This window comes from Pempheris klunzingeri, chromosome 18 (assembly GCF_042242105.1).
Source record: "Pempheris klunzingeri isolate RE-2024b chromosome 18, fPemKlu1.hap1, whole genome shotgun sequence".
Lineage (NCBI taxonomy): Eukaryota > Metazoa > Chordata > Actinopteri > Acropomatiformes > Pempheridae > Pempheris > Pempheris klunzingeri.
Genome location: NC_092029.1, coordinates 2,948,385 through 2,975,426, shown reverse-complemented (window position 1 = coordinate 2,975,426; position 27,042 = coordinate 2,948,385). Strand labels below are relative to the sequence as shown.

The window sequence follows — 27,042 nt, the reverse complement described above, 5'->3', positions numbered from 1 at the left end:
TTCAGCCTTTATATAACACACACATACTAATATGGTTGAAGGAGAAGGCGCGTTAAACCTTTACTGAGATCGTTAGGCACGTGTGCTCCACGTGTGATCCCATCATGAGACGTTATTCATAGTTATTTCTAATTGCTGCTCAACTACAGATGACATGATATCATATTTCCCAGCAGCTCTGGTGTACTATGATTAAAGAATGTGTCAGTCATCTAAAACACCAGAAACCATCAACCTTTCATGTCAGTCACTCTGAATCTAGAGCCGCTATTTTGCAGCGACATCCGGGGAGAAATAGGCATTTGTGAACCCACAGAAATGAAACCAGAACTCAGATTGGTTAAAACGATAAAATTGGCTGTTTAGTTTTGAGTGTGAAACTTTCACCTTCTCTCAGCGGAAAACTCACTTTCCTGCTTGCAGTGACGTCTACGTACATGTAAATACCCTGCATACCCTGAGCCCAGGCCTTCTCCACGACGGGGGGGTGTCCAGTGGTACTTTGGGAAATCTAAGTGATGTGCATGAGGCAGTTAAGACTTAAGAGACTGATGGAGGGGGAGGAGGAATCTCAAATTAGTTAATTTGATTGAACTAAATACGTACCTATCAATATATAGTCTTTGTTTTATTTAAAAACTGTTTTATTATTATTATTTTTTCAGTTACTATAAAGGGCTGTGACATATAATCATCAACTTCCGCCATTTTCTCTCCATTTTTCTCCTCCTGTTTTATTTGTAGAGTCTAAACTGAAGAGTATTTCCAGTAGAAGTCATCAAAATGAAAAAAGAGGGGGATAACGATCACCATACTGAAGCCCGGTGATCGTTACCTCCTCTCTCGTTCCCAGGCCCTGCTGCCCAGTCGACGAAAACACTGAGACGGTTACTGTTGAAGGTTTAGGTTGAGTTATTTTGCATATCCATGTAAAAGATAGGAACACTTCAAAAAAAAATACCAGGGGATGAAAAGAAATCCAATCTCAGCGGGTGAGACGTAGCAGAAACCCCAATGGACTTAGAAAAAAAAGTGACGAAAGAAAACTGAAAATCAAGATGACAAATGGATGACACGAGTGATCTGAAACTCTAAGACAGAGTGTCATCTGTTTTTATTTGTTTATTGTTGGATTCATCGAAGGGTTTGAAATGTCAGTGTCAAACGCTCAGAATCCGCTAAGAAAACAACAGAGACTTTTTATAAATTTTAGATTAAACACCACAGGATCAGCATGTCGCCGGTGCTGAAATTGTACAAAAACAGCGCTGCTGTTCTGTATTTCCTCTCATACATTTAAATACTACATTTGATATTCATGTGCTGAGAGAGATTCATGACCTTTTGACCTAACTTTGAGACTTTCCTCCACATGTTGAACCTGCTGCAGGGATTTACTCCCATTCAGACAGGAGAACAGTAGTGAGGACCATCGCTCATGTTGGCCATAAGGTCTGGCTCACAGTTCGTCCCAGAGGGGCTGAGATCTTTGTACAAGACGGTCAAGTTCTGGGAAAAGCATTTCTTCATGGGCCTGACTTTATGTAGGGGGGGTGTTGTCATGTTGACTCTATTGTCTAAAACATCTCTGCACGCTGTAGGGAAATTATTTAGCTTGGAACCCTTTAGAGAGATAAACAGTCCAGGACATGTAAATATAGAGTATGTACTCTATGTAGAAAGGCAAAATATTGTTTTGAAACATTGCATTTGTATAGATTTAACGCAATTTACTGTGTTAATTATCGAGCAAAGCTAGCTGTTTCACGTCTTTGTGCTAAGCTACGCTAACTAACTGCTAGCTGTAGCCTTACAGCGCATTTAATGGGCAGTTATGAGAGCGGTGTCCCTCTTCTGATTGAACTCACTACCTGCTTTAAGGCCTCTCTAATTGGATGTAAGGAAACCAACCCAAAGTACATGAATGCATGTGGAAACCAGCCCCCACCCGTGTCCTGTATTTTCATGGTTGTTCATCACCAAAGCAATCTGATAACTGCATTAGGCATCAATATGATGACACTTTCTTCTCCCGTCTGCAAAAGGTTAACAAGAACCATGATGAGAACATGACATACTACCCTAGAAATGTACTGCTGGTGTGTTGCATTCTGGGATACGCCGGGGCTGAGCCCAGGAGGGAAACATGTTGTATGCACACGCTGTCACAGAACACACAGTGTGTTTACTACAGGTGGATTTACATAAAAAGTGCAATTCATGTCGATCATGCTTTCTCTCTCTCTCTCTCTCTCTCTCTCCCTCCCCCCCAGGGGCTGTGACCAGTTTGTGGACTTGCTAAACTGGACCAAAGGACACACAGTTACACCAGGTAGGATCCGTGAAACTAATAACGGCGTGTGTGTGTGTGTGCGTGCATGTGGTGCTTATATCATAGCACAGGCTGACAGTAGCTGGCAGTTAACATGAAATGTTGATGATTAAAGTGGGATCACGAGGTCACTTTGAATTTTTTGAACAGTAAATACAAATGCGTTAATATGGAGCAGAGTTCGTGCAGTAAAAGTTGTTCCTGTGAGGTCTTACTGTGTGATGGATGTCGTGTGGAGTCCGTGTGATGTCTGTGACAGCTTTGCAAAAAAAGTTCAGGTTGACAAATAATGTGATAAAAGGTCTGTTGAATGATTGACTGACAAAATGTCTCAGAAGAGGAGAGTAAAAAAAAAAGTGAAATCATCTTTGAAATGCAGTGAATTTTGGTTTAGATCTTGTTTTCATTAAAGTATACAGTATATAGGTGGTGTAAAAGTACGTGAGGATAATTTGAAAGTAAAGAGAGAGTCTCATGAAAGGAGAAAAAAAGACCGTCTTTGTAATAAAAACCATCGATATGGTTCAAAATGGCTGATTCTTTTGTCATGATGGGGGGAGAAGCTCACACAGAGAAACAGACGGTAAGACAAGGAGAGAGTTGAGCCGTATTCATCTGACCAGAATTACTCTCGCTGTTCTCTCCCGGCCGGTTTCCCCGGCAACTGGCCAGCTTCATTGCCAGAGGTGTGACCTCGGCTGGGAGTGTAAATGAAAAAGCTCACTTCCGCGGTCCTCCTGCCAGCCATCATGTAAAGTTTCTGTCCTCCCGTCTCTTTCGCGCATTGTAGCTCCACCCCCGAGAGGAGCAGCTTGGGAAGAGGGGCGGTTTTTGTGTTAGAATAAATGAATTTGTCGCTTTATGGCTTAATGCTGAACACACGATGTGGGCTGTGATGCTGCTGTAGTGACACAGACAGTAAGACTTCACTAAGTGATTACACTTCTGTAAAAGAAATCGATCAAATCCCCTCTCGTCTGAGGTTTGCATCTTGTAGTATCTTTAAAAACACAATTCTATAAGATATTGTTTTTTTCCCGGAGCCAAGTGTGATAGTTTCTCATGTTTTCTTCTCTAATTATTAGAATTATTTGGTGTTTTCTGGTGATTACAAGAGCATTTTGACATCAGACATTATACAGTAAGCTGACATTATAGAACAGTTGTGTGATTTTCTCTCTTGGCTTTATAGAATAAATTAGACGTTGCAGTCAAATGAGAAAAAAAATCAATTAAGTGAGCCGTTAAATATTGGAACTGGCGAACAATTGTGCTCCCTGATGCTGATTTAACTCCTGAACTTTACCACCACTGTGTTTAGTCAGTTAAAGTGGAAGACCAGGTTGAAAATGAAGTTTTATCCAACAAGAGAGTGAGATCAGCAATAAGATAAGCTTCTCAGTCTCAAAAACAGACACATGAAAGCATCATCAAGGTGAGGAAGGACACATTGTGCATTTTGAGGAAGGAGATGTGGCCGAATGAAGCGCAGAGAAGGAGAGGTGGACCGTTAGAAGAGCGACTGTGAAGCAGACTCAGGATCACACATGAAGAAGGACCTGTGTGGTGGCTGCTGTGGTAAAAGAAGAGGGATGTTAGACGCTCTCGTTGCTGTCTTTGCTTTTCAAATGTGTGGCTGCTGCGAGTGGACTGGATGGTAGAAGAAGCAGCGCTTTGTGTGCGTGTGAGTGTCAGCAAAGTCACTTCCTCTTCCTGTGCAGCAGACGGCTTCGTATTGTGAGGATGAGTTGAACTATGTCATCCAAACTCTCTCTCTCTCTCTCTCTCTCTCTTTCACTCGCTGTCTTTCTATCTCATCCCTCACTTTCACATCACTCCCTCTTCTACATGTGTTATCACCCCCGACCTGTGTGTGTGTGTGTGTGTGTGAGTCAGAAATAGATCATGTAAAGCACAGATTACTATCTGCATCTACAGTGTCATCTCTGTAAAACACACACAGTCGCACACAACAGAAAACATGCACAGGATGTGCGTCAGTGCTTGCAGACTTGTGCACATGCACATACTGTGTGTGTGTGTGTGTGTGTGTGTGTGTGTGTGTGTGTGTGTGTGTGTGTGTGTGTGTGTGTGTGTGTGTGTGGGTTATGAGGACACAGAAGGTGACAAATGTCATTGCCTGCTCCAAACTGAGGCAAGCTGTTCAGGCAGATACAGAGTGTGTCTCCATGCCAACAAGTCCTCCAAATTAATCGACGAAATATGTTGCTGGTCTCCGCCCTCTGGAGCGACACACACAGCCGCTTTCTCATCTGACGCCTCCATCGACAGGACGATACAGTTCACATGTGGCTTTCAGAGCTGATGCGGCTTGGTTTGGTTAGGTTTAGGCACAAAAACAACTCGGCTGGGTTTAGGGAAAGATCGTGGTTCAGGTTCAGATGACAGTTTGGTTTCACATGACTTCTTTAAGGGACTTCTGTCGTCATGATTAGAAGAATTAACACGTGGAGAGAGAGAGCGATCGTGGTCGCACTTTAAAGAAACAAACTGTTGGTTGGAAACGGGAAAAGATAGAGGCGGATTTTTTGTTGAGCGTACAAACGACAGACTTTGTCGCTCCATAACGTCGCCTCACTTCCTCCTACATAATAACTACAGCTGCTAGAGGGCGCTGACACTTGAACGTAAACAGATGCTGAAACCACCGATAGTAACACCTCGGTCGTGTCAGCCTCCTGCGTACTCATCCGTTTGGGTGCAAACGCCAGGAGCTAAAAGTTATTAAAACGTTTGTTAGGGTTTGTTGATGTCGAAGATGTGGGATTGAGGCCGACGAAAAGTTAATGAGTTAAGAATAATTATTGACCATCGTTGCCGACTGAGACAAACGAGGCCGATGCATCGTGTTCATCTGTGGTTCTGCCTCCGGTTCTTCTTCTTACTTCCAGCATCGGGACCCACGGCTGCCACTCGTTTCACTCGTGCTCAAAGTCCAACAAAAAGCTAAAAAAAAGAAGAAATGTAAAAAAGAAGGAAGCAGACAAAAGCCAAGCCAAAGTCTGTGTGGACGAAGGAGTCAGATTAAATTAAATTTTTTAATTAAAATGTTATTTTAGGAGCAAATGACTTCACTCATCACTTTATGAGGCAAAGCGTGAAAAAATACAACACAGAACAACAAATGCAGAAGAAAAGCTAGTTTTATAGGACAACAACCAAAAAAAGACACAGCATTTGGATGGTAAGGAGACTAAATGAACCAGAATTTCAGAGAGAGAGAGAGAGAGATGGAGGACCGAGTGGAGATGCGGGCGCCATGGTAACCACCAGAGTCGGTACATTGAGAAATACACTGAAAACGAAAAAGCAGTAGTGGACAGTAAAGCCATTGGCGAGCTCTGTCCGCTGATTGGCTAAAACGGGCCAGGAAGTGAACTGAAAACACACACACACACACACACACACACACACACACACAGAGAAACACACACTCGCATTCACCTCCCTTCCCACACAATAGTATGTTCAAATAAAGAAAGTAGGAGAAAAAAAAAAAAGAAAAGCAGGAGGTGAAGTGGAAGAAGAAGAAGTGTATGTTCTGTTGCCATGGCGACCGCGGCTTGGTACGACGGATGCAAGCTGTGCCCTTGACAGCATCGCGTGGAGAGGGAGTTTTACACACACACACACACACACACACACACACACAGGGCAGAATGATGATCATGTGTATTGACTAACAGCTGTGTCCAAATGAATGGCCTTTGGGTGAGCATCCACACACACACACACACACTACACATACACCCTAAATGTGTACGCGCATGTGTGTGTGTGTGTGTGTGTGTGTGTGCAGGCCTTGAGTGAGATAACAGAGCAGCAACATTTGAATAGCATTATGGGATATGACTGTTGCCGAGACAACAGCAGTTAGTTTGGTTCCCATTTCCTCCAGGTAACCAGAAGTCCACTGGCCTCTTTGTTTGTGCATTCAAATCACATGAAAAGTAGTGTGTGTGTGTGTGTGTGTGTGTGTGTGTGTGTGTGTGTGTGTGCCTTTGTACAAGAGAGAGAGAGGGGGAGAGAGAGAGAGAGAGTATAGTGGTGTGTCTGAGTACAGTGCGGCACCATAAGGAGCTTTGGTTTTGCTTCCGCATCGTTCTTCATGCAAATGACGGCTTTGTTGCTTCTGCAGCCTGCACGCTTCCTGTATATACTCATTGTGTGTGTGTGTGTGTGTGTGTGTGTGTGTGTGTGAAAGAGAGAGAGAGAGAGAGACTATACTCTGCAATAAGCCACTGGTGTGTGCATGGTTAATGCATGTCAGTACTAGGATGTGGTTTTGTACATCCTTGTGCGTCCGTTGTGTTTTGTGTGTGCGTGTTTGTACACTGGAGAGTTTTCTGTCATGATTGGCTTATATTTGTGTGTGTGTGTGTGTGTGTGTGTGTGTGTGTATAATAATTAGTATCAGTATGTATTACCTACTCCTGTAGTGTGTACATACATTTAAAGACGTAGTGGCTCTGAGGCTGCAGTGATGTCATGTGCCACAGGTGCTAACAACGTCTACCACGGTCATCTTTGTTTTGTTGTTATCAACAACAAGCACAACTCAGATTACAGCTGAGCTCGATGGGAATGTCTGCATTTGCACAAGTAATGGACATAAAACAAAGCAGAGGAGTAAGTGAAAGGCTTAGACCTTCCTGTTGCAGTAGTTAGTCAGGTGGAATCGTCAAAATCATCCTAAATGTCTGTATACAATTTCACGGCAGCAGCTGTTGCCATATCTCAGTCTGGACCAAGATGGTGGACAAACCAGCACTGACGTCCCTGCAGGCCCAGCGCTAGTGAAGGAAGCATAGAGTGAACATTAAAGGTCCCGTATTAATGTGGGAACTTTGTTTTATGTCTTTTCAACATGGACATGTGTCTCTGGTGTACTTAGAGACTGTCAGCTAAAACTAACGGCTCCATTTTCTAGTTAATGTCTCTTGAAACTACAGTAAAACAGTAAAAATCTGTTTTTACCGCCAGCTCCTGGTGACACGAGAGAGCAAAGCCCTCTGACGGCTCTAAAACGAAGCGTGTAGAAAAGACTGAAGTTTCATTTATTTTATTTTCAGCATTAAAACCATGTGAATGTGTTCTCGTAGGACAGGTATGAACTCAGCAGTAGCAGCAGTGCTCCTCACCTCTCAGTGTGGATGGACAACAGCTAACAGGACTTAGCAGCCAGCTAACACACACGGTGCAGCAGCATCGGCACACTTCCATCCAGATTCAGATTAAACATCAACTGAATTTAACTTTTCGGTCGTAAATTTGACCTTTGCGGCGTTTTCGGGGTGACTGCAGGGTGACGTGGAGGCCCGTGAGCTGAAGAACCTTTCAGAGAGAGAGAGAGAGAGACAGGATGTTTGTGGGCGGAGAGATGGAGTGATGTGACAGAGGACAAGGTCGAGAGTGGAGGAGAGGGAGGGGGGGGATCGTAATTAGTCGCCATCACCTCCTCTGACCCACGTTTCCTCCACCTTCTCCTCCAGCATCCCTCGCTCTGTCATGTCTCTCTCTCTCTCTCTCTCTCTCCCCCTTCCTCCCTCTCTCTGTCACTCTGTCCCTTCCTGTCCTCTCCTCACGTCTGGCCTCGTTTCTTTCCGGTCTCATCCCTTCTTCTTGTAACCCCCTTTCATCCCTGTGCTCCTCCATGGTTTCCACTTATGGCTCATCCCCTCACATCATCTCTCCCCTCCCTCTCTACACCTCCTCCAATCCTCTGCCTCCTCTCTTCTTCTCTCACTCTAATTCTGCTTCTCTCGTTCCTTTTTTTTTTTTTACATTTCATCTTCTTTCCTTTCTATTTGTCCCCATTAATCTCTCTCTCTTCCTCCCCTCCTCCCTCTTTTATCTTGCACTCCCTCCTGGTTTCTAGTTTCGCCTTTACATCTTTTTTTATCTCCATTGTTCACTCTCTATCTTTTGTCATCCCCCCTTTCAGTTGTTCCCTCCATTCTTCTCTCACCCTTTCAGCATCCCTCGCTCTATCTTCATTTCCAGTTGACTTTTTGTCTTCCTCCCTCGTATCTGTCCATCATCATCCTCCTGTACCTCCCTCCATCTTTCCTTTCCTTCACACCCTCCCACCCGTCCTTGCGTTCCTCTTCCTCCCCTTTACGTCTTCCTCCTCGTCTGCTTTCTCTTCTTCGGTCCCTGCGTCCCTCCTCCTCGCCCCGTCACCTCCCTCCACCCTTTGTGTCATTTCCCCCTGCCGTCATCTTTTCATCACTCTCTCCATCCCTCCATGATCTCCTCTGCCAGGGAGGAACAGGTGGCTCCTCTCTGCTGTGCCACTTGGTGGCTTCCTGCCCAAAGATACAGAGAGACGGAGGGAGATAAAGAGAGAGAGAGCGCGGCTGTGGCCCATGTCAGTGCCCTGGTGCTGGGGCTTATACCACGTGACTGACGGAAGGAGGAGGAGCAGGAGGAAGTGGAAGAGGAGGATGGGAGGAGGAGGAGGAGGAGGAGGAGGAGGAGGAGGCGTCGGGCTGAAGGCTGTGATTTTCTCGACTGAGAGAGAGAGAGGGAGAGAGAGAGGGAGAGAGGGAGCAGCAGGTGCTTCAGTTTGAAGCACTCGCACAGACGCACACATGCACTTAAAGATAAGAGCTCCCAAGATATTTCTGTGCCCACATCAGCATGACATCATTTCCTGTCCTCGCACAGGAAGTCAACATCCTGAAGAGCCCGTGGCGTGTGTCTCACCCTGGTACTTCAGAAAGATGTTTTCACCTTCTCTCCTGTTTCCTCTCATTCTTCCTTCTCTGCCATCTCTTCCAGCTCTCCTCGCTCCGTCTTCTTGGCATGGCTCTTTTTTTTTTTTTTTTTTGCACGAAATACGTCCTCTTGACAGACGCTTTTGTTCAAAGAGAGCTGCACAAAGTGCTTACAGCCTCAGTCAGAACAAGAGGTCAGAGAGATGTCATCCAAAATTTTAAGTGCACCCCTCCCAAAAAGCAGTTGTGTGCTCCGGTGGAAACGCTTAAAGCTTCCTCTCTTCTCCCTCCTCTCCTCTCTAATGTTAATCTCATGCTGCAGTTCCTGAAATTGACATATTTGGGAAAACAAGGGATTGGACTTGTTCCTGTAGCGGCTAGGATTAGCCACTGCTACGGTAGCTAGCCGTCTCCAGAGCTAACTCCATATGCATGGCATTAAGACTGATTAGCTCCACGCTAGCTCACTCATACTCAGGGTATTAAGGCTTAAAAGCTAGCACAGCTGGCTAGCACCTTGCGCCTCCCGTCCGTCATGCGACGGGGGATTAGCACATGCTAACGACAGTTAGTGCCACGGGCAGCCGAGCAGGCGAAGAATTAGCGCTTCAAAGAGAGGAAGTAAATCTGAAAACACATCCCTGTTGAGTTTCTTTTAATGTCTGTCTTCTTCTGTTTAAGCGTGGAGAGATGTCTGTAACGGTGTGTGTTCTACCGGAGGACTGCGCCTTTATTGGCCAGCCGAATGTGTTCTGGACCAAAAGAGGAAGAAGAAGCTTGAATGGCATTTAGCTGAATTTCCCTCTTCATATTTTTGACGTCACAAATAGGATTACATGCTCCTCTGTAAGTTGACAAAAACCTCCCACCCTTTATCTTATAAAACCCGTTGTAACTTGCAGGTTTCCACTGGAAGTCGTTTAAGGACTCCTCCACTGAAAACAAACACATCGAGGAAGCCGATAACTTAAGTACAGCAGATGTAGTGAACTTGCATCTCAAAAAGTTTGTAGAAACCTTTTAAAGAGTTTGTTTCCTCATGCACCAGATCATATACTGGTTTTAAAACTATTACGAGGAAGCTAGATGTGCAGGGCCACGATAAAGACCAGCAAACACAGGTCTGTGATCCCCGTCCGCCCTGCAGCTGCATCCTCAACTTCAGTACGACTGAGATGATGAAATGAAGCTGCCGGGGTGACGAGTTGGAGCAGAAATGACAGAGAGAGGCTGGATTTTGAGGATTAAACGGCACCAGCAGCCTGGATGGTGTCATGATTATGGATTCAGGTGAAAACAGGTTTCTAATTCAGGGTGTCTGTGTGTCTCTCAGCCGTTAGTGGTTGTGTATTTACGGGTTTAAGTGAGGACTGTTTGGAACATACGGTTGGGAAGTTCATCATAGTGCAGGACCAGTTTGACAGCTTCATACGGATGCTTACATGCATTTCGCACTCACATTGTAACTGGAGGAAATTCAGGCCTCAGAGGAGTCAGTGTCAGTTATAACTGATGCTAATGACGGCTCCCTCTCCTGCTCCCTCTCCCTCTCCTGCTCCCTCTCCCTCTCCCGCTCCCTCTCCTGCTCCCTCTCCTGCTCCTGCTCCCTCTCCTGCTCCCTCTCCTGCTCCTGCTCCCTCTCCTGCTCCCTCTCCCTCTCCCGCTCCCTCTCCTGCTCCCTCTCCTGCTCCTGCCTAACCTTTTTATCCTCGTGTCGAAGGTTTAAGTGAAAATGTGTGTGAACTTTTTCATGTGAAACTGTCAGAGTTAATTACCTCCAGTGCAGCACAGAGCTATCTGCTTTCCCGCAAACTCCCCGGTTGTGCTTTTGTCTGTCCGCTTTTTTTTTTAAAAATTCATCCTTCTTCTGCAAACAGCCGAGCGGAGACGTTAAATCTCAATCGAGTGTTTGTTTTTTTTCCGTCTAACGTTTGAGAATTGTGGTTTTTCCTGTGACTCGGGGAGCACGCGTGACGTCTGCTCGACCATTAGCGTGATTTGAAGGGAAATTTTAAATTCCACTAAAAAACGTTTTGGAATTCTAAATCCCTCACCATCTGTCCGTCCGTCATCCCTCCCTCTTTCTCCTCTTCCTCTCCTCCTCCTCCTCTTCTTCTTCTTCTTCTTCTCCTTCAGCTACTGTCAGACTTAAACTTTTCCCCTCTTACTCCCTCACCCCTTTCATCACTCTGAAATGTTTTTTTTCTATCCCTCCATCCGTGCCTCCCTCCTCTTTCAACCGCTCTATCCGTTCGCCTCCTGTTTCATCCCTCCCTCGCTCTGATCCCCCTCTCTCCTCCCTCTTCCTCCTCCTCTTCAAAGCTCTGTCTATCTGTCTCTGGATTCGATCCTCCTCCCCCCTTTCATCCCTCTCTCCTCTCCTCTCCTCTCCTCTCCTCCTCTCTCCTCGTCCTGACTTGACTTGTCTCCTCTGTGAAGTGCTCCTCTCCCTTCGTCTCCTCCTCTTCTCCCTATTTGGCCTCTCCTTTCTTCTTCTCTTCTTCTTCTTCTTCATTTCTTCCTCACCTCCTCTTCTCCGTCTTCCCTCTTGTCTTTTCTATTCTTCTTCCTGTCTCAGCATCATAATTCGCCGTCCCCTCCCTCTTTCTTTTAAGATTTACCTTTTGTCTCCTTTTCTTTCTCTTCCCCTCCTTTCCTTTTATCTCTCCTCCTCCCATTTCTCCTCCTACTCTGCTGTCCCCCATCTTTCTCCTCTCTTTCCTTTCATCCCTCATTTCTCCCCTCCCTTTCCCAACTACTCTCCTTCCTCCTTTAGCATTCCCTCCTTCTTTTTCCTCTCTTTTCGTTTTTGTTCTTCTACTTTTCTCTCTCTTCTCTCCTTCTTCATCCCCCTCCTCTCATCTCCTTTCATCCTTCCTTCTAATCTGTCCTCCCCTCCCTCCTCTCTTTCAAGCTTTCCTTTTGTCTCTCCTCCTTCCTTTTACTCTTCCCTTTCTCCCACTTCTTACCTTTCCTTCCACCTAATGTAATCTCTCCTCTCTCATTTACTCCTCCTTTCATGTCCTCTTTTCTCCTCCTGTCCTCTCCCCCCTTCTTCTTTTTTGTCTCTTTTAATCTATTCTCATGTCGATTTTTCTCTTCTCCTCCTCCCGTTCTCCCTCTCCCATCACTTCGCCTTCCTCCCTCTCCTCTCTCTCCTTCGCTCCTTCCTCTCCTCATCTCCTCTTTCATCCCGACGTGCCAAAAGAAACCCAAAAATTCAAAACAGATCCTCCTTCTTCTCCCGGCTGTCAGCGGAGCGATCTCTCCCTGCCTCTCTCTTCACGTTCACTCTTTTAACTGACGAAATTAAAAGACACTTAGATATTTTTTCGTTGTTTGTTTTGAAAGCACCTGATGTGTGTTTCCATGCTGAGACACACACACACACACACACACACACACACACACACACACACACACTAGCGGTGTCAGTGACAGGATTTGGCTGACAACTCGGTGATATTAGACCTCTCTATTAACTTAAACTACATAGTAGGATCAGAAGCAGCTGTCAGACGCCTGTGTGTGTGTGTGTGTGTGTGTGTGTGTGTGTGTGTGTGTGTGTGTGTGTGATCTCTCGTTAGACTGCCTCAATGCTATCAGTATATTTTCCTCTGTCCTCCCTCTATCTAATTCCCAGTGGATATGAAACGCAGCGACGTTCAGCTGAGGGCCAGAAATATCTATGCAAATGTATTCAGATAAGTCTCGTTTCAAAAAAATGTAAATATGGAGACGTTCCTTCCAAAATGGTGATTGTTGGCTTGTGAAGCACGTTATAGAGTGGTATTAAAGCCATGAGTCATCTTAAGGCGTTTCACGTCTTTTTACAGACAGAAATATACCCCAGTTTGTGATGTGCTGACAGGCAGAAAGGTGCGTTATCTGCATTCAGGCCCTTAAAAGTTATTAAAATGTATTTAAGCTGCCTTTGCGTCATTATTCTCCTCCTGACGTGATGTTGTGCTTTCAGAAACGACGGCCCTGAACCACCTTTCCGCTCATTGTGCAGGTTTTATGTGACATATTTGGAGAGTTCGCTCCAGAATGGCTCAAAATAAGACCACCATTTTTTAAGAAGAGGAGTTTGGATGTTAGAATTTAAGGGTTTTTCTTATATTTTGGCGCAAACTGGTGTTTCACATCAGCCACAGCAGTCCCCCTGTGTCACATCAGTGTTCACCCTCACACGTCCTAAACTACCAAACTAAAACACTTAACATACAAGCATATCTTGTTATTTATCTAGTGGATGCTGCTGCTGGTTCCCTCGACAAAAAGCCAAAGGGATTGTTCCAATAGATTTTTGATTATTGCAGAAAATAAACTCTGCAACAAACAAAAGTTTATTTTGTTCAGCAAGAGAATCTTAATAAATGAATAAACCACTTTAATCATCACGTAAATGCAGTAAAAAGTTAACGTCAAGCTGCTGTGAACAAACAACTGTTCTGAAACAACCTGTGTCGTCTCACTGCAGCCACCTTTTTAAGACACATAAGAGTTTAAAAGTTGATGAGTGGGGTATTTACTGACGCATGTTAGGCCATAGAACGAACTGTCAGCATCTGTTCAGCGTGTGTTAACCGCAGACTTATTTCAAGCATTTAACCAAAAGCCTATTCAAAGAAAGGACTCGTTCCTGCAGCACTCTGTGCTGCTGATGTATCGAGGCATCATAATAGTGCACAGAGGTGTATTTCGCTTCGTCTGTCTGCTCTTAAGTGAACACATCCAGAAAAAAAGCAGACAAAATCAGCGTCCTGTCTGTTTCACTGCTGCTGGATGTGTCGTCTCTTACTGTCCCTCTTTCGTGTCTTTTTTTCTCATTCTAGCATTTTATAGTTTCACAACTTTTATGTGTTTTCAGCTGCTTTTGACAGCTCTGTGTCTTTATTGTGCTGCTGAAATTGCTGCCCAGGGAGTGATTCTGGCAAACGGTCCCCAAAGTGGACACTGGCATGTCGTGGAGCTGCAGACACGTGAACACGAAGCACACAAAACACACCGAAAGAGACGTGTGTGTGTGTGTGTGTGTGTGTGTGTGTGTGTGTGTGTGCAGACAAACGTATGTAGACCCACATACAGCATGCACACTTACACATGCTGTACATGAACCCACTCACAGTCCCTGTTGGTTTTCACTCTCCTCACCAAACCAAACACTGTAATTTATCTCCATCTCTCTCTCTGTCCAACCTCAGGCCGTTAAAGGTTTCCCGTTCGGTTTGCGGCGGGCAGAAATGTCAGAGCTGTGGATTCCAGTGCCGGGCAGAGAGGCTGCTGTGCGGTGGCGGATTGCTATGCTATATATGTTATGTTTCGGTCCGTGGGGTGCTGTTTTTTTAGGCATGTTGAAGTGACGGCTGCTTGCTCCTGACGAGCTGAGCTGAAGGATTCTGGCAGTTTCCCCACCTGTAAGGTTTGTTGCATTTGGGAACAGATGCCACAGCATCAGTCACACCTCTACGGTGGCCAGGAGGTGCAAAACAATTTTACAATATGAGAAACACTTTTACAAAGCTGGAGACAAATTTACATTTTAGAAAACATTTTTAACAAATCAGAAAACAAAATTACATTGCCATAACACATTTACAAGTCCTGAGACAAATTTACATTTGAGAAAACAAATTTACAAGACGTGAAACACTTTTACAAACGCCGAGACAAATTTACAAGTAACTTTTTCAACCGGAAAGGGAATGTACCACGTTAATCGGCTCATATGTTCGCCACAAAACGGGCAAAAGACCGCTTGACTGCCGTCCATCGTGGGTCGCCATGAACTCCTTATCACTTCCGGTTCTACTCGACAGTTGGTACATTCCCTTTCTGGTTGAAAAAGTTACTTGTAAATTTGTTATTTTGTTTTCTGATTTGTAAAAATGTTTTCTAAAATGTAAATTTGTCTCCAGCTTTGTAAAAGTGTTTCTCGTATTGTAAAATTGTTTTGCACCTCCCGGCCACCGTACACCTCAGCACATACACATCACAGAAAGTAAAAGTAAAATAGACTTTCACCCTCACACTTAAATAGTTTTGTTACAGGGTGAGTTCAGTAACTGTTATAAAAACATAAAGGGGGTCTCGGAGTTAGATGACCAGTGACGGACAGCTAAAGTGCTCCGGAAAACCATCAGTAAACGCCGGCGGTGTGGATTACTGTGAAAGGCAGAGGATGTGACATCATGTCCAGATGTTTCCAGCAGGGGATGAGAATCGAAGGCCTCCTCTTCTCAAGCTGCCATTTTGCTCTCAGCGATCGTACAGGGAGGAATCCTTAATGGGAGAGCAGAGAACACTGTCTTCACCTGCTGGAACAGAAAGTAGAGCAGAATCTGCTCCGTGTGATTAATGTTGTGTGTAAAAGTCTTTTGTTATCACATCGGGACCGTTTTTACTGCCGACCGGCCACTTTTGCTGTCTGTGGACACGCAAGCTGTGGGTTTAAAGATGTCAAGTCACAAGTATGACATCAAACTAATACGTTTCAGAGGGAGGTGATTGTTGAAAGTGACACAGGTGGTTGTGTCTCCACTCCCCTCTTCCCCTCTTTGCTGATATTTCACCAGCTGTTTTTCCACTTGCTGCGGAGTGTGTTTCTAATTTTGCTGAGTGTTACTGACGCTGACGTCTTCGGCTGTATCTGTTGGCTACGTGACCACGACGGTCCCTCGAGAGTCTTCCATCACGGCCATCCTCTCTACCTATAGGAGTAGCTGAAGCACCATCTTTGGCCTTTTCACTGCCAGTTCACTGCATATAAACACTTCAACAACAGCAACAGCTGGCGCTTCTTATGGGATTGGCAGGCTCATCTATAACGCCAGAGCTCCAGTGGTTACTGACCAGAGCTGCAGCGTGTTGTCCGGGGTGTTTACTCAGTGGTCGGGCTCATGCTTCCTCCTGAATGTCAGACTTTTGCAGTCTGGTGAAAACAATCTTTATGTGTAGTTTGTCCGGTCTAGTTTTCAGGTTTGACACAAACTTCGCTGAAGGGAAAGTGGAAACACTCGGAAGGTCTGGATCCCCGGACCAGGACTCTGATTGTGGTTTTCCTGGTGAGCTGCTCGGTGGATAACTGGGTGAATGTGAACTTTCCCTGGATATACAAATGATAAAAATAGAAGTAGACTGTTGGAAAACAGTTGATACGAATCTGGAACTTTGACATTTAGTTTTTTTTTGGCTTCGAAGAAAAGGATGCTTCTCCATCTGTCTTTCCTCTTTTCTTCACTGTCATCCTCCTTTTTTCTCCCCATATGTCCATTTCTCTCCTCTCCTCTCCTCTCCTCTCCTCTCCCCTCCTCTCCTCTCCTCTCCTCTCCTCCTCTCCTCTCCTCTCCTCTCCTCTCCTCTCCTCTCCTCTCCTCTCCTCTCCTCTCCTCTCAGATGCTGCTCAGGGCCACAAGAGTTATATTTAGCTCTTCTCTCCTCCTCCTCCTTCTCTCCTTGTGTTTCTGTGTTTTGCCCCTGCAAAGATGGCTTCATTAGCCGTAGACCTCAGCATGAAAACACACACACACACACACACACACACTCTCACACACACACACACACACACACACACACACACACACACACACACACACTGGGGTATGGAAGGGGATAGAGTCTCGTTACATAAGAGCCTCTCTTATATAATTTGATGCATATTTGATACTGGATGGTGCAGTGGCAGTGCAGAAAGTGTATGAAGTGTGTGTGTCTGTGAGTGTGTGTGTGTGTGTGTGTGTGTGTGTGTGTGTGTGTGTGTGTGTGTGTGTGCGCGTGAGTGTGTGTGTGTGTGTGTGTCAAGAGGAGGAAAGCCAGATTTTTATAGTTTGGCCTCTCCTTGCCCTCCCTGAGCTGTTGCGTCACAGGGAAAGCTAAAGGTGTGTGTGTGTGTGTGTGTGTGTGTGTGTGTGTGTGTGTGTGTGTGTGTGTGTGTGTGTGTGTGTGTGTGTGTGTGTGTGTGTGTGAGAAAACTAAATACTAAAATACTGACACATCTTCCTGATGTTGAGTTCCAGTGTTATCAGTTTAAAACTTCCTTTAAAACTTGTCTGCTTCTCTTTTAATCTCCATTTCCTCCCCTGTGATCGATATTAATTTAATAGCAGGAATCTACCTTTACCTGGATTCACCTCATCATCCTCATCAGGATGAAGCATCAGAACAGGAAGAAGTACAGCAAACGCTTCATTTCAGACTTTCTGCTGCATAAAGTGCAGGAATATATTATAAATGCCACTTTATTACCTTAATATCATTATATTCTATGTCTCTGGAAGCATAATGAGTTATTAGGTTATTATTATATTATATTATTATTATATAGTTATAATGCTGCAGTCACATTACTTCACAGTATGACATCACTGCTCAGATGGCCTTCTTTAAAGGAGCCCTTCAGCAGTTCTAACTTGAGAAATCTCCTTTCACAGCTATTGTGCAACATTGTGCCAAAGCGTTGCACTCTGGGTAATGGGTTAATTGAACTTGATGTGCAATAATTCGCTAAATGCCCCATTTACCTCTTCTTTTTTTTGGTGTCTTCATGTCATGTGGGACGAGTCAGACCTCAGAGTGGAGTGCACACAACTCCGAAAGAAACTGGTGCACTTTCTGTATTGATTGAATACGTAAAGACGTCTGTTTGCTCTGTGGCAGTATTGTATTTATCGATCCAGTGGACACAATCAGGTTGAGCTGTTTTGGGGTTTGTTTGTTTTGTTTTGGCCCTCGTGTCCATTATAGACCCCAAATTCTGATGATCCCAGTATTTCCACAGCGTGTGTGTAATCATTGTGCCGTATTTCAAATCTTTCTTGATTCATTTGGTTTGAGTTGTAATGTATCAAACACACCTTGTCAGTTTATTAACGGAGGAATAGAAATAGAAGAATAATAGTGTCACTAATGATGGAAGGAGTCTCTTTTTTCCCATTAACAATCCAACAATGCTTATTTCGGGGCATTTTACAGCATATAGAAACAGCCACTCGGTTCAACCCCCAGCATGCAGTTCGCTCCCAGCAGTGCAGCGCTGTGGTTATACTGGGCAGCTCCCAGGTGGGAATGTGTGGAATTCCCCCTCCGAGAAACAACGGCTGAAATAAAAAAGCGTTCCCACGCTGCCTTAATGAAGATTTCCCGACATGCTTCAAGTTTTCTGGGTGCCGGGATCCCGAATCCCAGTTCTGGTGGTAAACAACCTGTTTTGTTTTGTTTCTGTCGGGAAGCAGAAGGTGACTCGTCAGCTTACTAGCACTCTGTTTGTTTGTTTTTCCTTCTTTAATTTCCCGAGGGGGAAGTAAGTCAGAGCGAGGTTAGATCCTGCCAAACAAAAGCAGCTGAAATGGGAATAACAAAAAAAAAAACGAAAAAAATAAATTGAGCTACTAAAAAAAAAACCGTCTGACCTCTGAACTAAGAAAATAAAAAAATAAAAAAAGTGAGAACAATCCTTCAAGAGTCAGGATGACAATTCAACTGATGGAGGTAAGAAGGAAGGATTAAGCATATTTAATGTGTTTCTTTTCTAAAGTCGCCGTCCGTGCGTCCGATTACAGTTTGTTTTATTTGCAAACGAACCAGCGAGTGTTAAATGATTTCTTTCATGATTAATTGATTTTCTTGTTGTCAACAATATTATATCAGTATATCAGCTTGAAAAACCGTGGACCAGTATTATTTTACTTATTCTATTTTCTAATATGAAAATGATCAGAACTGTCAAATTATTATCAACATAAAAACATCATGGATGTAAAAAATTAAAAGCCATGTTCATAAAGTGGAACTTATACTATAATCCTACAAACTGTGCATCACTAGTCAATCAATCAATCAATCTTTATTTAATAGTGTACTAATGAAAATGCATGTTGCATTGTGGGAATTATGTTACTATCATCTCCATAAAGGTGTAATTCTTACACACTAAACACTAATCAAGGTAATTTATGACTTTATATTCCTTTATTCCTCCATTGAGACGCACAGGATACAAAAATACACTAACTATCTTGTTACCGTGTGTGTGTGTGTGTGTGTGTGTGTGTGTGTGTGTGTCAGGTTGACACACAGTTGAACATTGTGTGAATCCGGCCCTGCACTGCCCAGACCATCAGATACCATCCGCCGTGCTATCTGAGCTAATTTCCTGCCGCTAACAGGAAGGCTGCCCTTCTGGTGACATTGGTGTAACGCTGGAATCCTTCCCCCCTCTGTGCAGCCGCTGCCAGATAATGAGGTTGCGTAACAGTTAAACTCTTCCCTGTGTTGTTAATATCGATTAGCCCGCTCCGGCTGACGTACAACAGACACACACGGGGCGCTCAGTTGCCAGTCCATCAGCTGGCAGATCAATCAGAGCCTAATGAGATAAACGAGTTCACTAATTAGTTAACGAACCGCTGGCTGACTGACTGACACAAGCGCACACAGAGCCAGCCTGGCAGCGTCTCTTCCTGTCAGCTCAGGGGAAAAGAGAGCAAGAGTTCCTTAACAAGATGCAGTTCAGCGCATCCGCTTTGATGTGCAAAAGCATCACTTTGACAAACAAAGACTTAAAATACTCACTCAAGTGAAACTTTGCAGAAAGTGCCATCATCGTGTTTCCAGTTTAGATTTCATCACAGTTATGACGCTAAATGAGCCAGTTAGAAGGTTTTTTTTTTCTGTTTTTCTCCACCAGAAAACCTCAAAATACTGATAGAAGTAAAAAATAAAACTCTTATTTGCTCTTAATGTGAGTTCTGAGTTTGAGTTCATGCTCATTTACAGAAAGAAGCACAGCCAGATCTCCCTCCATGCTTAGCGTGGAGCCTGAAATGTTTACCTGAAATGAAACATTTGCATAAAGAGACTGATCTGCACTCTTTGTGAGAGAAGATCGATACCACTCTCATGTTTGTGTGTAAACTACAGTGTGGCGCCTGGACATGGGAGCAATTAGCCTTAGCTTAGCATTCAGACTGGCAGCAGGAGGAAACCACTCTCTGTCCAAAGCAGGAAGTTACCTGCTGTAACTGTGACCAATGAGGTTAGCACAGATGTTACCACAGGTCTCTGTGCTTTAGAGGTGTGGTCAGACATGTTTGTTTCATATGGACATACTGAATAAGCGTCTTTCCGACCCCTTTAACACAAACTTGGCCTAATATGTTGAAGTGCTTTTGATTTCCGCTTCAGACAAAGTTAACAAAACCTCCACACAGCTCATCGTCTCTTTCACAGGTACACAGAAGAACGCTGCACTCTCAAACACACGCGTGAAGGAAAGAAAAATGACTCTTTAAAATGGATAAAAATAGTTTTCCCTCTGACAATGTGTGGAAAAAAAACATGTGCAACTTGCATCTGAATGTGACATCAGGGTGAGTCGAAGCAAGAATTTCCCCCAAATGAAGCCGAAATGAAGTGGTAGGAAAGGCTTTTTATTCCAAACTGTGATTCTGATCTGGATTATCTGCTAAATATCAGTTTTGGTGAAGTCACCCCACAGATGCAAACAGGCGTTTGGCCTATTTGGCAGTTAAAACAGCAAAAGTGTCCTTTAGATTTGGGTTAGTTTGTCTGAGTCGGCTGTGATTGACAGCTCTGTCCTCCTAACCCTCACACACACTGCCATATATCATAGACTGTGTGTGTGTGTGTGTGTGTGCTGGCACAGTTTGCTTGTGTAACACTAAACTGGATACCCCTGATGTCTCTGGGACCAAAGTGGCTTCTGTGAAAAGGACACATAGCTGGAGCGTCCGTGGGGACAGCCCTGAATAATTTTAGCTTTGTGGGGCAAGCCTGGGCTGGACGGCTCACAGAGAGAGCAGACAGACGGAAACACAAACAGATAGACCAGCAATGGGTGCTGCAGGGATGCAGACTCTCATATAGCTGATCTTCATGGATTAAAGCTGCTAGTTAATATTGATTCATGTTAGAAATATCACAATGTAATGTTTTAGTCAGAACACTCTTCTGTGATGAGGCTAAAATAAGTAAGAAACACACATTAAACAGGAAAAACTATTAAGTAAATGTGGAATATTCTGTTTTTTTTGGGGGGGAAACTTGGCTTTGTTCTGGCACCAGGGGCAGCAAATGTTTGCCAGATGAGGCCCAGATATGGCTGCCAGAGATGGCAAAGGTTGGGGCTGATTTCGGCTGATAATCAGGACATTAGCCAACTGTGGGCCGTGTTTGGCAACCGAACGCTGTTGTTGAGATGTGGACGGTTTAACCAGAAAGGCAGGGAGTCCGTGAAGGTGTGCCAGTAATTGGCCTTTTATATAAGCCCGAATTTACCAGACTATTGAAGGAAATAGTTTAAACTGGCTACAGAAATGAACAAATATTAGATATATGATAAAATACACAGATGTTTGGTGCTCTAGAATAACTAGACTATCACTTCTTGTCATTATTATACTGTAGTAATAATGGAGGCCTGCACTGTTGAAGACATGATGTTAGCGTTCAGCCACTACAGCTCCCACGAGGCTTTGAAAGCATGTCATGTTAAATGCTAACAACATTATTTTACCTCGTTAAAAATGAGGCGGTGCACAGATTCAGCTGTCTAGAACAGCTAGCGTTAACAGTTTTTTCTCTGAATTTGAATAGAAAACTAAAGAAACGTGTAGTTTTTCAGAAACACTGAACAAAGTGAACCTTTAATGGAGCTACAAAAGCCAAACTAACCAGTTTCAGCATAAATACAAGCTTAACATATGGCTCCTGTTATGGCATCATGTCATAGGTGCTTCTTCTGTGGTGCAGAAATAAGGCATGTGAGGTGATTTTGATTTTCTGTAATTAAAGTCGAGGGGAGTAACCTTTCTGTTTGGAGCTTTGACTCGTTACCTTTAATGAACAGAAGTTTGGGGTAAACGCTGTGTTTTCTAATCAGTAATCAAGTTTGTGGTAACCTTTAAGAGCCGACGTCAGCCGCTGTTGTCAGCTGTACCTGCCACTGCTGTGTGTGTGTGTGTGTGTGTGTGTGTGTGTGTGTGTGTGTGTGTGTGTGTGTGTGTGTGTGTGTGTGTGTGTGTGTGTGTGTGTGTGTGTGTGTGTGTGTGTGTGTGTGTGTGTGTGTGTGTGTGTGTGTGTGTTTGAGAGCAGGCAGCAGTCTCTTTAATGAGGGTGAACTCGAGGGTTTGTATGTAGTCTTCAGTTGGCCTGCTGGGAAGGTTTGCTGGCATGGGTGTGTGTGTGTGTGTGTGTGTGTGTGTGTGTGTGTGTGTGTGTGTGTGTGTGTGTGTGTGTCATCCTATGAGTGGGAAGCCCCCAATACACACTGCAAGGCTTCTATTAATGAATACCATCTTTACAAGTAAGTGGAGCTGAGTGCCTGTGTGAGTGTGTGTGTGTGTGTTGTGTGTGTGTGTGTGTGTGTGTGTGTGTGTGTGTGTGTGTGTGTGTGTGTGTGTGTGTGTGTGTGTGTATGCATTGTACCTACCCCAGGGGGCGACAGGTGCCACGGGCAACATGAAACCCTGTAGAGTGACATGGCGAGAGAGAGAAAGAGAGAAGGTGTGAAGCGATGGGAGAGAGAAAAGGTAAGAGAGAGAGAGAGAGAGAGAGAGAGAGAGAGAGAGAGAGAGAGAGAGAGAGAGAGAGAGAGAGAGAGAGAGAGAGAGCTGTGTGGCCAAAAGTATGTGGACACCCAAACATCACAAACCATGTGTGTGTTACTCTGCGGCTGTAACCTCCTCCGTTCTTGTTGGAAGTCTGGCTGCAGGGATTTGTTCCCAAAAGTGATGCTGGATGATGAGATCCAGCTCATCCCAAAGGTGCAGCGGCAACCAAAAAAATATATTTTTGGAAGCACTCGATTGTGTAAAATATCATTCTGTGCTGGAGCGTCATTATTTCCAGGTGCCAGGCCCAAAGCATGAACAACCAGGGCAGTGCTGTCCACATACTTTTGGCCACGTCATGTAGAGTTTGACAAAATGACAGATAGAGACGGAGTCTGACTCATAGATGGTGGACGAGAGAGGAAGAGAGAGAAAGACAGGGAAGCAGAGATAGACAAATAGACAGAGATAGTTTTCACTGCTGGAATTAGGGACAGCTGGCCTGTGTGTGTGTGTGTGTGTGTGTGTGTGTGTGTGTGTGTGTGTGTGTTGGCATGGCTTGGTTGCATAACACTCAACTGGGTCCCCCTGTGGCTTAGAGGCTAAAGTGGTCCCTCTCTCTCAGTTCAATGAAGCTTTATCGGCATGACGTTTCACTAAAAGAACACGCCAGAGCATAAAAACAGACCAAAGCTCTGAGGAGATCAATGGTAGATGATCAATGAAGGTTTAAGGTTTAACTCGTGGAAAATAATTTCAGTTTGAATCACAGCATTGGTCCGACTGGAGGCTAAAAACAGGACATTATGTGATAGAAACTGTTGAGATGTCCAGTCTCTCTCCGGGTCAAGGTCCCTCCGGTCGGTGCACAGAGAAAACACCTTGCTTTAGGACTACGTCGCGTTTTCCCATGGTGCTTTGCTGCAGGGAAACTCTACTGTGGAAAGAACAGCACTCGCATTTTCTCTGCTCTACTTCCAAAGCTACTGGCTGCTGTGTGTGTGTGATTTAATATGAGTTTGTGTGTGTATATATATACACTCCACATGTGGGCACTTGCAGGAATTCTCAGTTGTTTGCATGCTGGTATGTGTGTGTGTGTGTGTGTGTGTGTTCATGTGTGTGCTTGTTCAGTTAACTAGTGAGTTGCTACTTTATAATAAGAAAGACGTAGTTGAGTGTTGACTGAAGCGTAAAGGTGGGTGTCAGAGAGAGAGAGGGCGTGTGCAGACTAGACGACTTGGACGTCGGTCTCGAAGTTCGCTTGTAGTTTACACGACACCGCTCGCTAGTTTCATACTTCACTGGCTGTGCAGAATCACTAAAATAAAGCAGCGGTGACCGTTCAAATGATCAAGACCCCGTTTACACTTCATGTGCTGCTGTTTGAACGCATCCAAGAAATATTCTATGAATGGAATATAACAGAAATGCCTCAGAGCCTCTCTGGAGGTGGCTAGCTTTGCTAACAGGTGTAAATGTGTTTGTCTCTCATTCATAATACATAATCTGAACTTCTCTGAGGAAATAGCCACAAACGGCATCTGTCCCCTACGGTGGCCGGGAGGTGCAAAACAATTTTACAATACGAGAAACACTTTTACAAAGCTGGAGACAAATTTACATTTTAGAAAACATTTATACAAGACGTGAAACACTTTTACAAACACCGAGACAAATTTACAAGTAACTTTTTCAACCAGAAAGGGAATGTACCGCGTTAATCGGCTCATATGTTCGCCACAAAACGGGCAAAAGACCGTTTGACTGCCGTCCATCGTGGGTCGCCATGAACTCCTTATCACTTCCGGTTCTACTCCACAGTTGGTACATTCCCTTTCCGGTTGAAAAAGTTACTTGTAAATTTGTTTCGGCGTTTGTAAAAGTGTTTCACGTCTTGTAAATTTGTTTTCTCAATTGTAAATTTGTCTCAGGACTTGTAAATGTTATCCCCTGTGATAACGGCCGCCGAGTTTGAGCGGATTTCTTTCTGTAGCTACAACAAGAAAACAGCTCAGGTGATTTCAACATATGTAATCAAACAGGCATTTATCTAATCCCAGATCGGTGCATCGCTGCTGGATGTCGGACATGTTTGAGCGACTGTCGCTCCACATCATGTTGCAGCAGCAGCCACTGGAACCAAGAGTCTGGATCCGGGCCTGGACCAGGCTCAGGACAGGAGGACGGAGGGTAGAGGGAGGCAGAAAATGCCGACAGAGAGGCTTTTAAAGAGGGAGAAAGATTGAAATATAGAAAAGAGAACATTGGGAGTAAAATACACAAAGTAGGACAACAGTTAAAGACACTTTTTCGGAGACAGAATGTAAAACGGTAGAGAGAGAAAGACTAAAACAGACCTCAGCTGAGACGCTTCCAGCCATATTTAACCATCAAATATTAATGCAGTAAAGATGGACTACAGGAAATTAATATTCTCCATTAACAAAGAAGAGCGAGTAGGGGGTAGTAACGGCTACAAATGACAAACGGCCTCCATTCAGCAGTTAGACCACAGGATCCAGATCAGGTCCCACTCTGTCCATCCAGAAAAGTCATGATCAGGCTCAGTGGTGCTTCAGCTTCCCTGAATTCATCAGTCAGTGTTTTTAAATCATGGCTGTATTAAGCAGGACTGGACCATGATTCAGAGATGGTGCCCCCCCCCCCCGTCCAGCTCCACCCTGCCAAAATCGCTTCACAGCCCAGTTGGGGGGCTCGATTCAAATAGCTCCAAAAATTACATCAATGGGACGGATACGTGACTTGTTACCGACTGGTCAGGCTAAAGCAAAACAAAACATGTCCCCTTTCCCACAAGAAATCAGCCAACATGAGCAGACAACATATCCTCTGAGGACTGTAGCATCAGAGCATAACCACGTCAAAACATGGCAGATTTTGTGACCGTTCAACAACAAAAATCATATTTTACTGACATGAATAGAAACAATAAGCGTATAACAAATAGTATTTATAAGTATGGATACATAAGAGACTCGAGCAAATGATTTAAAATGAGCTCCAACACCTCTGGAGTTTGTTTATTTCTCGTGTAACTCGATAAGAAACGTGTAACATGCAAGGTGTGAATATTCCCAAACTGTATCACCAAGGAGCTTTTCAATTATTCCCATTTTCCTGACATGACACGAACGCAGCGCGACATCACGGCTTTGGCTCCAGAGCAGCATCAAAGCCTTATGGGAGCTGTAGTTGTTGAGTGTTCGTGCTAATCACACCATCTTGTTGAGAAAAAGAAAAACAATGTGTTCAAGTGTCGCGCTTCAATATTTGTATCTGTCTAATATCTGTGTGGTGGTCGACATTTCTTTCTCCCTTCATCCCTCCTTCCTGTTCCTCCCTCTTCTCTCCTCCTCCCTCTTCTTCTTCTTCTTCTTCTTCGCTCCGTCCTCGTGGTGAGTGATTCTAACAAGGCGGATTATATATTTTCAGACTGAGAGCAATCCAGATATGATCAAGTATTTATGTAAGCCGCACTCTCACGGCTCAGATACACACAGAGCCCTCAACAGCTGTTTCATAACCAGCAGTCTCTCTCTCTCTCTCTCTCTTTCTGTTGTGTGTGTGTGTGTGTGTAGACGTTTACAAGTCTGTGTTGTGTGATCGCTTATAGTCAACAATGAAGTGCTGAATTATAGATGTCCAGTTATTGCCTGAGAGAGAGGAGACACCTGTCCGGCCCAGTTAGCACATGAAGCACGAAATGTTTGTTTGTTAATCAAACTATAAGTAATAATTTTAAATAATCTTAAGGCAAAAACACAAGTATGACTATTTATAGAGAGCAAGCTGCCTGTGTACATGATTCAGACTTTCATGTGTGTGTGTGTGTGTGTGTGTGTGTGTGTGTGAGCGATACATAATGCATAGTATATACATCAGTGTTAAACCAGGTGCAAACTGCAGAGTGCTGAGGTTTGCAAATATACTGCATTGTGTGGCACACACACTTACAAACACACACACACACACACGCACACATACATACCAATACTGACCCATTCATTCATATGAAATACATTGATGTTTAGTATTCTCACTGCACAACAGGACTGGTCCCACTGTCTCACACACACACACACACACACACACACACACACACAGATGAGTGTGTGTGTATATCAGTGTGTCCATACAATATGGTTTTATGATCTTATGCTCCACATTTATATTCTTATACCTTTACATTTATATCATCCGTGTGTGGTTCTATATGGCTCCTGTATAATAGACTATATGATTTAATATTATATAAACATTTGTGTGTTAATTGTTCACCTCTTGCGCACATGACATAAAACACTGGTCCACTGATCTGTAGGTGGCAGTAATGTGCCAAGAAACGCAGCAGTGTGCCAACAAAGGTCAGGGAAGA

General features: G+C 44.2%; 1 protein-coding gene across 1 annotated transcript in view; it reads left to right on the top strand.

Annotated features, from left to right (window-relative positions):
• Positions 1 to 2,271: 2,271 nt before the first annotated feature.
• hivep2a (HIVEP zinc finger 2a) overlaps positions 2,272 to 27,042 on the top strand; it is an 85,361-nt gene continuing 60,590 nt past the window's right edge. The window contains exon 1 of the mRNA XM_070849171.1: positions 2,272 to 2,332. The gene's annotated coding sequence lies outside the window, so the exon portion shown is untranslated. The remainder of the gene's footprint in view (positions 2,333 to 27,042) is intronic.